General features: G+C 40.3%; 1 protein-coding gene across 2 annotated transcripts in view; it reads right to left on the reverse strand.

The window, feature by feature from the left end:
• Nucleotides 1-13,172, reverse strand: part of CNTNAP2 (contactin associated protein 2) — a 1,833,097-nt gene that overhangs the window by 1,743,415 nt on the left and 76,510 nt on the right. The window lies entirely within an intron of this gene.

Raw genomic sequence — 13,172 nt, forward strand, 5'->3', positions numbered from 1 at the left:
TATTCTGAAGTGCTAAGTCATCTTTGATTATGCATAAAGCCATAAATATTTATAGTGCGTCCTCGTGTGCCAGGCACCATGCTAGTGGCGAGGGCTGGACAGCAAATAAGATGAGCACAGATTTTTCTCTTCTGGAAATAACAGAGTCAGGTATGTAAGCAAACAATGCTGGGAGGTAAGTGCAGTGAGAGTCACCGAATAAAGAGTATTTTGCCTGGTAAACTGCATAGAACCTTACGCTTAAAAAATGTTGTGATGATTATGTTCACATTACGTATACATTTTATATTATTTATATTTACACACATACTGAGCGCAATTGGACCAAGAACCTTGTAGGATCTCATTTAACCTTTACAGCATCCTTCTTTTCTTTTTTTTAAACGTTTTATTGAAGTATAGTTAGTTACAGCATGTCAGTTCCTGGTGTGCAGCATAACACAGCGTCCTTCTGAAGTTGGCACAGAAGATCTGGGTTGTGGGAGCTGGTTTTTAAAGACTGTGAGGATGACTATGTGTGGGCCCTTGCAAATGGAGCCCGGAAGTGTAACCTTTGTCGGTTACATAATATATCTTCCTCCCACCCACTACTGTTACACCAACTTGTCTGATGAGGAAACTGAGACCTAAAACGTCAATGTACATTTAAATGAAAAGTGACACCTGCCTGAAAGCTGACAGCAGACAGAGTGTTAGCTAGAGGACTGTACACCGCAGCCTCGCCAACGAAATCCTCCGAACCCCGGGGGCCAGAAATGGGGGCATCACATTGGCCAATTAGGCGATTCAGGCAGCGGCTGACAGGCGGGATTTGGTTCTTTCTACCGAGGAAGATGCAAAGATTATCTTCAACCTTAGTGCTAATAGTCATCTGTCAATTAGAGAACATGCCTCGGAAACCAGAATATTTGAATCTGGCGTCACTGGATTATAAAGTAGTTCAACTCATTACTTTATCGTGAGAAATATTCCACAAGCCAGAACAGTCCTCTTAGTCATATTAATTTTCAGCATTAATGTTTGAATAAATTAATTAATGAACTGCTCATCATGCAAGGATGTCACATATTCTGATCAAGTGTCAAAAAGTAACCTGACAGTTGATTGATTTCAAGTGTCCTTCTGTAGACAAAGGAAAAGACTAGTGTCACTGGGTTAAGTAAAGTAGGTTTTACAACTTCATCTATGTAGTTTTCAAAACTAACACGTCCATCATATTTAACTTCGCTGCAGAGGATGAAAATGTTGATCAATAGCCAAGGCTTATGCCCAGGAAAGTGCACTGAGATTTACAGCTACCATGAAAGCGTAATTTAAAATTATAAAGAAAGTTTCTTTTTAATTTTGCCATTTGCCAACAGAGTCGGACATGTATTAAAAGCTCACTTTTAAAAAATGATATCTTTATATGCACATAAACAACTCTGCTGAAATGAAATTAGTCTGAGAATGGCAATTTAGATTTATAGAAGCAGGTGTGCTAAAAAATTAATCACTCATTCCCCATTCTGTGATAAAATTCAGCATTTTCCAAGGGCACTTCTATAGCGGCTGGCCAGGGGCGCAGGGGCTACACTGTGGAGAAGACTTTAACCTTCCGGCACTGAGCCAAGGCAGAGTACTTCTCGAACACAGGACAGCCCTGCCCACCACGAGTCTGTCAGGTTCCTCTCGGTGAGAGGGAAACACTCGCAGACATCACCAAACAACCCACTTTAATTCCCTGGGAAAGCACAACGTGCTGGAGAGAAACCAAGAGCTCTTCGTGATGAGAAGTGTGTCTATTTCTAGAAGTATCCGTGTCCTTAGAGAAACATGTTGGGGGCGTCTGTACTTCCTAACCTTACTAAGTTCTAACCTCATGACCATTTTATCTACCTCCTCTTCACCTGCATTTAAATATTCTCATCATTCAAGGTCAAACTCAAATTCAATGACTCCATGCGTGGGGAAATCAGACATTTTCTCACATTGTTATACGACAATTTAATAACTCACACACACACACACAAACTTGATAATATTATGACAAAATACACTGGTCAGTTCTGGAATCTCTTTGGCGATTTTTCAACCAGATTGATGACTTTGTGCACTGACTGCTCAAAATCAGAAAAGTCCTCAAGTGTCAAAGCAGGTTACCTGTTATGGTCTCGCTAGCACAGCTCTGTGATTTTAAAGTTGCACATTTAGTGCAGTACATTGTATACATGTATTTACATACAATATAATGTGTATGTGCAGTCTAATAGAACTGAAAAAGGAAAAAAGCAATTTAAAATATTCTTTTAACAAATGTTGCACATTTATATATGGCACTGAAATATTCTTTGGGTTGCACAAAACTTTGGGTAAAGAATTCTTATGGATGATTTTGTTTTGTCGCTACAGACAGAAAAAATTAGAAATCCTATACAACAGTCAATTGAAAACATATAATCTCTAGAATTTCTGCATCAGTGCCTCAAATAAAGAGAATTTACAAATAAGGGGAAATTTATCCCAAATCTACTTATATTATCAATTGATTAATTCAAACTGGGTTTTAATAAATAAATAAACAAACAAACAGCTTGTCTATATTAAAGATTTGTTTTAATGAATAAAATCATGAAAGCATTAAACACAGCATATATGGACAGAAATAATCCAATGAAAAAGCAGAATGTGACTGCAATTCCTGAATCATCAGGGTGAAGGATGAAGCAACCTGGACACCAGGTTGAGTTTTGCAAAAAGAAGAAAAAATCTCTGGACCTGGCCTGGCTGACATGTGCTGCTAAAGATGCCTGAAGGTTCTGCTCTCACATCCACAATCCTCACTTCCTCCTCCTCTGCTCCAGATCAAATCTGTTCACGTTTTGAAACGTCCGAACTTTACAACTTTCTTCACAGATATTTCAACATGCATTGCCAATAAAGCACTGCTAGATGGGGGAACATATGTACTCTGGAATTACAGAATCTGAAGTCAGCAGCTGCTCTGCAATGTCCTAAGGGGTGTGATCTGGGGCGAGTCACTGTCCCGCTCCACACCTCGGTGTCTCCAGACCCACAGTGAGGTGACTGTCTTGCTCATAAGGCTCTATGAGACTTGAGTGATATATTACCCGAAAGTATACAAGGATGGTTTGCAGGAACTAGCAGAATGGAGTATTTTTATTTCCCCCCCAAATATTTTCCCCTCCAAGGCTTTCGCCTTCAAGGGACGGTCAGGAAGCACGTTGTCCCAGGGAGGAAAGAATCCATTCTGCCCGGAACACAGATGCTCAGGGCAACAGCCAGGTCTTGAAAGCCAGGCCTTACCTGTGGAAAATGACTTTCTAAGTTGCTTTAATTCGACTTAACATATCAAACGCCAAGCCAGCCTGCTCAGGTCATGGCCCAGGGTAGAGAAGATATAGGAATTCCATCCCTTCCCACCCCGTGGGTCTCTGGGAAAGGAAGCAAGAGACAAGGAGATCTCGTGGTGAGACACCTGCATCATGGTAGTTCTCTGTGCAGGAGAGAAAGGTGGGGAATTAGATGGAATAAAATAGAAGGTGCTCCCTGTTGTATTTCGTGTTTAGGTACCTGGGAGAGAATAACCTCACAGGCTCCCCTCCCTCTCTAGCCCGAACGCCAGAGTAGTTGCAGGACAGTAGAGAGAGTGACAGTGACTGTGGTTACAAGAGCGGGCACCACTGAGCATCCCGTGACGCTGTGTAAGGTGAAAAGGCTGAGAATCCCCTCTGTCCTTAGGAACGAATGGGGAAGGACACGCTCAGGAGCTGGATTTGAGTCCACCTGGGGAGCCTGTGGACAGGGCTGCTAAGGGGGTGGGAGACCGCCTCCAGCTAAAAGCTGTTTAGTCGGAAACCGCATGAACTCATGACTAGAGCTACATGATGCCCCACGCATGTGGGAATCAGGGTGCAGCCCAGGCACCAGGAGGAGGCCGGCCACACCTCCCAGAAGCACTGGCTAGGACTCGGAAGTCAGCCAGGGTTACCAGAGCCCCAGGCTTCCGTAGCTAATGACTGCAGATGAACCAGAGGCTAGTCCAGACCCACAGCATCCCAGTGGATGGTAGCCGGTGCCCACCCCTGGACCAGACCAGCCACTCATCAGGGTCAGCATGAGGTCACATGCCCATTTCCCTGATCCTCTGTGCAAGTGGGCACAGAGAGGGGAGGGAGAAGGGAGAGATCTGAACGTATTCAAGGCTAAATGATTTAACCCCAGGTAGACCAGCTGACTGGACTCCATGTAGGCTTCCCCACTGGCTATTTACAGGAGAGAGGGCGGGGTATGCACGGGAGACGAACTCATTTCAGGAAAATCTGAGTACACGGTTCTCCCTCACTGGTGACAGGTCTACACCTATATCTCAACTATCGCAAATAATCCTCATAATAACATTATCAGGAAAATGCAGCCATTATCCCCACTGACCATTGGAAGACTGACAGAAGTCTACATTTCACCAGAGAACATTAGGCTAACTAAGGGTAAGGGGCCAAGTTCACTGTTGTACTGTGACAGCATTGAGGGGAGACAGGCTTCCTTTTTGTTTTTCGTGATCATACATCACTTGCCTAACCCTGGACAGTCATGTACCCTCCATGGAATTTCGTTCCAAGGTGAGAAGTCTAAATGATCCAGAAAGAATCAACTACTCTTCTGTGAAACCAGGCCCTCCACACTTTGGTTCTATAGCAGCACAGAACACAGGAAAGAAAACCCAGTGGAACTGAATGTTCCTTTGGGAGCAAAGAAAAGCAAAACAAAACAAGTTTTCATGTGTTCGTTTAGATGCAGGCCTTGCTAAGAGAAATTTTAACCAGTAAACAATTCTAGGGCTCCTTCTGTTACCAAACCAGTCTCCTTTTGCCCGATGCACAGCAAACCAAAATGCTGAGATGCCCAGGTGTGCAGCAAAGAGAGGGTTTAGTCACGAGGCAGCCAAGCCAGGAGACTGGAGAACGTCGCAGATCCACCTCCCCCAAGGCGAGGGGCTCAGGGTATTCATGGGAGAAAGAAGAAAGAGGCGGGGTGGTCAGAGGCCTGGGGAGTTTGGGGAACACGGCAAACTTGGGGAACGCGGGGAAAGGTGATTGGTAAAAGTGTGGTAATCGTCCTTCTGAGCAGGCATAACTAGGCTACAGGCCCCTGCACTTCAAAGATGGGGGCACTGAGCACTGCCCGAGGGTGGAGTTTTTGGCCCTCCGACATCGAAAGGTCACCAAGCAGACACCTGCATGCCCAGCTGGACGGCAGGTGGTCCTAGCCAGTCTTAACCAGCTCAGCTTGAACTAGGCAATTCTGACTCCAAGTTCCTGGAAAACAACCCAGGGAAACAGCTTACTGTTTAGGTCACATGCGACTGGAAGGCCGTGCAAGTCTTTCGCAGCAACAATTAAAAAGACCTTGATTGGCGCAGGCAAGTGAAATGGATGTGACTGATGATACCCACGGCTTCACTTCCAGCAAACAACGCGGCATGGAAATGTGTTCACTGATTCCACCACAAAGGCGGCAAACGTCTGCTTTCTGTGACGTCACCACAAGATGCAGTCAGCTCCTCTGCATGAAGCTGGCTTTCATTTTAGACACCTGGGAAAACACACAGTTCCGCTGGGGTGATAATAACAGTCCTCAGGCAATTGTGAAGGAGGTGTTATTTTGAAGCTAAAGTAGAAATCTTGAAAAACTGTCTACCTTTCAAATATCAGTTCCTAAATCAATCATTTCCTTGATGTAAAATCAATGACCATCACCAGTCAAAAACTGGTAGGTTCTTGCTTTTTTTTCCTTTGTCAAGGTGACGTTGGCCTTTCAGTGCTGTATTTTTAATGTTCTCATTTTTCTTTATGAGGTTTGTATTAGGGTTTTCTGTTGTCGTTTGTTTTGGGTTTTGTTTGCTTTACTAGGTCCATAAATTATGAAAAGTTTTGTGCCCGGGCCCACATCTTGATGGATTTGTATTAATTCTGACACAAATTTTTAAGTGATATTATCTCAAAATAAAGGTACTGACCACATGCTAATAGAATCTTGAACAGCTGCTTCGGCCGTTTCAGAATTAGAGGGTCAAATATAAAAAACTACTGTAAATTAGAGGAAAAAAAACTCTGGAATTTATAGATTATTTCTTCACAGCTAATAGCACTAATTATTAGTAAGTATTTTAAAGTACAGGACTGCGGTTGAGGGAAGAATCTTCAGGGTTATGAATATATAGTTATGTAGTAGGAACTTCCATGTCCAGAATTGTGCTAAACTGCAGGGTATCTAAAGACATAAATTTCTAGATACATTTTAGTTTATCAATACAGTATACTAAAATTTCTTGTCACAGAATGATTAAAAAATAACAATGATGTGTCTCTATCTTCTCCCTTTTTTTTTCAGATTTTATAATCAGATACCAAAAACTGTATCAGATTTATTTACTGTGCTTTGATATGTACCATGCCATGACACGGCTTGAACTATAACAGGATTTGGGAAAAAATAGTTTTTAAAAGCAAAATAATATCTTTTTTTAGTTAAGAATCTTATAGTTTAATATAAAAATCGTTTCTTTCTTAAAAATAACTCAGATTGACGAGTATATTCAATAAGTAGGCCACAGACAGGCCAGAAAATCAGAGGATCTGGTGATCTAAAATTTGTCTTCAACTAACAGTGTGAGTTACGTGAAACACAGGACCGCTGGGGGCCAATTTCCTAATGTGAGACGGGGGGGGGGGGGGGGACTGGTTAGAAACATATGACTTTTGAAGCTACTACCAAGATTCTACGAATTTGTGTCCTTTTGTGGTTTTTGTGGTTTGCTTTCGTTTTGGTGGTAAGAGCACCGAACTGAGCTCTTTTAATAAATTTTAAGTGCACGACACTTTATCAACCGCAGGCGGTGTGCAGTGCGTCAGACCGCTGCAAACTTCTGCAGGTGACGGGTGTGTTTAGTCCTCTGATTGTCCTCATGGTATCACTGGTTCATGCATATGCTCACACTCATCAAATTAGACACATTAAACATGTGCAGTTTATTCCACATCAATTCTACTTTGATAAATTTATTGAAAAAAGAGAGAGTCTATAAACTATTTGGCTTACTAAACAGATGTCGGAAGATTCAGCATTTACCGAAGGTCCAGAGGGAACTAAACGCAACCGATCTTTTGCCAAATCGGGCCGATTGAGTCTGGTGCTTCCGAGCCTTAAACACTGAAATTCCGACTGGACACAGAGCATTCAGCCCGGCCCAGACGCCGCCTTTCAGGCAAGGGACCAGTTCGGTTTGAAGGGGGTAGTTACAGCTGAGCAGAAACAGGATGACTCAGGAGGGCGGAAGTCAACGGGAATCCAAGCTGAGGGAAGTGTCTGGTGACTCCCAATACGACCCCAGAGGCTCCTGTAGGTAAGGAGGCAGCTCAGGTGTGCGACCTCGAAGGAGAGGCAGCTTTTGTGTCCCCCAAACCAGTTCCAACTATGATTTGTCCAGAACCAAGGGAAAGCTGAAGGCTTTTCTATTGCTATTGTCAGGCTAGCACCGCACTATCCTCGTGTGGCTTCTTTCCAGGTATTTATATGGTGATAATGTCCTCGGAAGAAAGAAGTATCATAGGGACCAAAGCTTCACGGGTCCTTTATGAAGCCGCTAATTCCCGACTTTGGAGCTGATGCATCCAAACGGCATAACAGGCTGAAGGAGGCTGATGCCTGCGGACGTGACAAGGGACTTCTATCGCGACTCTGTGATGTCTTTGGAAACTCTTAGACTGCGTGCCACTAAACGCCTCAGCAGCGTTTTCCTTAGACGTGTCACAAGCATGCAAGCTAGACGCAGGCACTTCTAAAGCACTGACCTACAATAACGACCCTGAGACTGAAATTCCTGTTGATTAAGAAATGAAACACGGCAGCAAGGACAGTGACAAGTTTCAGCCATAATAGCTGTGTCCCAACCCCGTCCTGGAGTTTCTTGTTCCAGGGGTGAATGAATAATTTAATCTTCATGAGCCATCAATTCTAGTCCTCCTGCAGAAAAACTGGCAATGGTCCCAGCTAATTTCACTTATGATGTGGATTTTTTTTTTGAGACCATGAGTATTCAGAAAGTGAAAAAGGGCAACCATCATCTCATTACGTGAGTGTGTTCCTGCTCTTTTTTTTTCCCCTTCCAGTAATACTTTATTGATTTATTAATCAGTAACAAATCAAAGAGTAAGGACATGCCATTTCCTCATTAATTAGTCACAGGAACAAGCAACGCTAACTAATCAGTCTAACTTCAACTATAAATAGTCTTTTTATTTCTCTCAAGAGAAGAGAGTGAAGTGTAGACAATTTATTATGTTTTATAGTATTTTCTCACAGAATGAAAATTTATATATTGGGTACTTAACATAAGATTCACATTTTGAGAAGTGTATAATCAGGAAATGACTTTTTACGCAAACAGTTTTTATTAATAACTTGAAAGAGTTGCTCAGTCATCACCTAGCAAAATTTGGGGGGTTTATTACTGATTTTTTTTAGTACACCCACCTTCCTCTGTCCCCAAGTTAGTCTGTTAAAGTGACAAATAGTAATTATAGTAAGAACAAATTTTAGGAAATAAAAAAAAAGCCTCTTATTTGCTTACTGAATTTTGAAACTTAACTGAATTTTCTTACATCAAAACAGATTTTTTTTCTATCATTCACGTAACCATTCATTGGACATTCATCACTTACTTACTTGGCATCCACGATGTGCCAAGCACCATGCTGTTACTATGGTTACTATACCCCGTGGTACCATATACACATGTTCTTGCAATCATGATCCACCCTTAAATGAAGGATGCAAACATTAAACTAATAAACATAAATATAAATACACTATTATAAACTGAGGTAATTTTTAAGGTGAACATAATCACGTCTATTTCTTGATTCTGAATAGTTTTGATGGTTTCATTTACCACTGTTTGTCCAAGGACTCTGATAAGTCAGTTGACAATTAAATTCAAATATTCATTCCAACTAATATACATCTTTTCTGGTTAACAAGCTCTTCTCCAACCTTTTTCCTTTCATATAGAAGAACAAATCATTCTTCCAGTTGTTTTTTTCTACTGGTAAATCCTCATTTTATTTATCCTGAAGGAACTGTGTTTTTCTTCTCAGTCTGTACCCGATCAGGATGATCATATAACTATTTGCTTTATCATCTACCCAAATTTAACTTTTATTAAAATAAATATCATCCCAAATTCATGAAAATCACCACCTATTTATCAGTAGGACAAACTATTGTGAATTAGCTCCCAGCTAATGCAATACATATTTGGGTCTGTATTTTTATTTAAACTCATTTCTTCATGGTATCTCTATGGTAGAAAACAGTCTGGCAAGGAATGTACTGGGACATTGGGCTTTATTTTTGCTTAAAGTTTAAAAAATACTTTCTCATCTCCCAAGTTACATGTTCTCATGTTTTAAGTTCCATCTCAGATTTTTTTTAATATATAACACAAACCTTTATTCTAATCACTATTGTAAACTATCTCTTGATCTATTATTTTGAACAAAACAACCAAGATCAAGTTGTTTTATCTATCTATAAATATCTACCTATCTCATTTTATCTGTCTGTAACTGTGTATCTATCTCTTTATTTATAGTTTTTGGCTGATAACCATGATTCAAATAATACCTGTTACAGGAATGAATGAATGAATGAAAAACATGTTTTCCTATCATGTGTTAAACAACTCATTTTGTAAACTAAAAAAATTCTATTGTCTGACACATTGGCATGATTAATAAATGAAAGAACGGTGACAGAAGGAAGCCAGCTGAAACCGATGGAAACCTACCATGAACCAAAAATGTTACTGATATAAAGCTCTTTTAAACCCAGGACACGCTGAATGGGATGCGTTTTAATTCCCAGTTTGATATAGAAAAGCCAAGTCTCCAAGAGATTAAATAAGATTTTAGACAGGATTTAAATGAATGGCTTTTTCATCTCAGGCCCTAGTTTCTCCCTATTATACAACATGATACATTCCACACTACTAGTTGTAGGTTGGTGTAAAAACTTTATACCCAATCACACACATAAACACATGGGGTCACATACAACAGACTGAGGAGTACAACTTGCTTAATGTCCTCCATTCAAAAGAGGCAGGAAGGTCGGATATTTTGAGAGTTACATTGCTAATGTGACTCGGTCAATTCACAAAGCAATCATATGGTCAGGTTTTAGGTGAATATTTAAGGCCAACTTTGTTCTCAGGCTCTTCACCTTGAGATCATTACCAGTGAATGCCTGGTGTTAGTTTAGAAGCTACATAATCTAGATGAATAAAAATCTATGCAAACATGGCATAAAGAAAGCAAAATCTAAATCTGTATTTTGGTTATAGATGGACTCGGTGATACTGGAAGAAATTAAAAGCTATATTTAAATAAAATTGATGCTGCCACAACATCCTGTTGGTGATCAATTTAAGCCTGGAAGTTTGATTGGTGAGGTCTAGCATTAAAGGAACACACGTATAGAGAATGAGTAATTCTATTTTTAAGAAGTTGTATAATTTAACGTTTTAATGGATTTCGTCACCTTCACCTTGCTGGACAAAATACTGTTGACAAGGAACACCTCTTTGAAGTACTGCTTATAAGAAGAGAAATGCTACATTATATTTCTGACACTTAAGGTCAGGTACTGAAGATGCATTGTATATTAATGTATCCAATATATCAGACGAGAAGTTAATGTCTACCCTCCCTTTTGGGTCTAGACTATTTCATAAACCTATTTTTACTTTCTTCAGCCTGATTAATAGTATCCTGAAACACTCTGTCCTGACAGCACAGAAAGACAGTTACAGGGGAATCATGCAGGAACTACTTCTCATTGTATCTGAAATGATACATTTCAGGAATGGAAAACAATTTCACAAACAGGTTTTATTAAACACAATAGAGCATGTTGTTTCCCTGTAGGAAATTACTCAAAGTTAGTGGTTAATTGTTGCAATTTCCACTGAAATGCAAATTCCACTCTCCCACTAAAACTTTGCCAGAATGGCCTTTCTCTAACAACATATGCCACTTTTAAGTTACGATGGACATTTATAACACAAATATATTTTCTATATATTTTTTTCTATCTGGGTCGATGATTTTAGTTTGTGATGTGTCCTTGAAAGATAGCGTTATTCACAGTGTTTCAAACATGCTAAAATAGAATTTAGCTACAACCAAACACAAATAAAATACTTAGAGTCCTTGCTCGGAGTAAATAAGTAAATAATAGGCCTGGAGGCTGATTTCCAGCTTTGCCACCCACTGCTTCTACAGCCCTCAGCAGATTACTTCAGCTGTTTGCTCCTTAGTGTCCACGTGTCTTAAAAGGAGGCAACTGTAATGCCTGTTTCTAGAATCGATGTAAGAACTAAAGATGACACAGAGAAAGAGACTTTATAAAAGCTAAATTCTTCAACAGATACTAATTGAGCTTTTCTTCCTTTCTCATTTCATTATCTCTTTTTTTTGCTTTTCTCGAAGTCAGCACTAACGGAGAGATGGTAAGCAACCCTTATTCTCTTTCGCTTTTAGCTTCCAGTCATTGTTCTCAGCATAATAATTTTTAATAAACTTAGGGAAAGGACCACCAAATAAATATGTATGATTAAGATAATATACTTCGTAGCCTGGACCCATAAGACAAATTAGGCTGTTTTATGATCACAGATTATTTTATGAGTCAGTCTTCTGGATCCAAGATACGCATTACGTGTAATGAGATGCGCAAAATCATATAAAGATAAAATAGGAGGTTTGGGATACTTGTGTATCAAAAATTTACCTCCCAATTGCAAAATTTTAAAAATTCAATAAATCACTCAGGATCCTGACTTTGAATTAGAGAAGTTAATAAAGAAGACTTTACATAACTAGAATTGAAAGAGGGAACTCTCTACGATTCGTAAGTAACAGCAGGGGAACCTGTTACCGTTCCTACCACCCCTACGACATGACAGAACTATTACCAGAGGCCAGAGTGACACAGAGCTACGAGAAGAAGAATGCGGGACAAGACTGTGACCTTCAGTTCGGAGAAGAGTATGCCACCAACACACACAGCTTCAGGGAGGAAAGCTGGGGGAACAAATTGTTAACTTCAGGCTCCTCTCTCCCGCCAGGTTTTTAACAGGTGTGCCCATACATATAACACATAAAAAGGGACCCCATCTAAAAAGTCCATGTTCAATTTTCTGGGGCACCAAGCAGAACAGAGAAGGGTGGAGAGCCCACCAGAGAGGCTGCCCAGTAGATCGCCAGCCCAGGAGCGTTGATCTACACATAGATACATTTGTCTCAGGCTAATCAGTCATTTTTGCATCGACGTGACTGTATATGACACTGGTCAGACACTACAACACTTCCCCTTTCTTTTCTTCTTCCTTTCTTTAAAGTAGACATCCCAAATTAAACACTAAAAAGAAGCAAATGGTTTCTTCACCACTACTAGAGGATTTCCTTGCATAATGCAGCATTCAGTGGGCTTTGCTCGGCAGAAAGCATTCTATGGTTAACACCAGTTTATTTTTCGGAGCACCACACTAGAAAAATACTCCTGCTCATGCAGATGTCATGTGACACACCAGGCTTCCTTTAAATGGTGTCAGGATTCTCTACTTTCCCAATCTCATTTCCTGACTTCAAGACACACACCCACTCAGCCAAGTAAGAAAACTGTAATGGCTACACCGAGATCAGCCTCAACAGAAGAAAGAAAGTGAAGTGATGTGGATCGAGTTTCCTAGGGATGGTATCTACTGAGAAGACGTCCTTTCCAACCTTGATAAATCATGGAAGACCATGCAGCATGTATTCACTGGCCTTCCAAGAGTGATGTGATGCGTGTTCAAACAGAAGAGATTCAACTCCTGTGCTTTTACCGATTTGTAAGTTAGCAACGAAAAAGGTAAATAAAAAGAGCAATGGAAGTAAAGAGTGCAGTCAAGATACATAGCTTTTATTTTAAAGAATAATTACTAAGTCACCACACAAACTAAATATATTCTGCCACTGGTATTTCAACTTTAGAAATTACTGGATATAGAACAGGATTGATATGGGTCAGAACAAAATAAATAATGAAAAGGAGGATTTGACCCACAA

Source organism: Camelus dromedarius, chromosome 7 (genome assembly GCF_036321535.1).
Source record: "Camelus dromedarius isolate mCamDro1 chromosome 7, mCamDro1.pat, whole genome shotgun sequence".
In the NCBI taxonomy this organism is placed as follows: Eukaryota; Metazoa; Chordata; class Mammalia; order Artiodactyla; family Camelidae; genus Camelus; species Camelus dromedarius.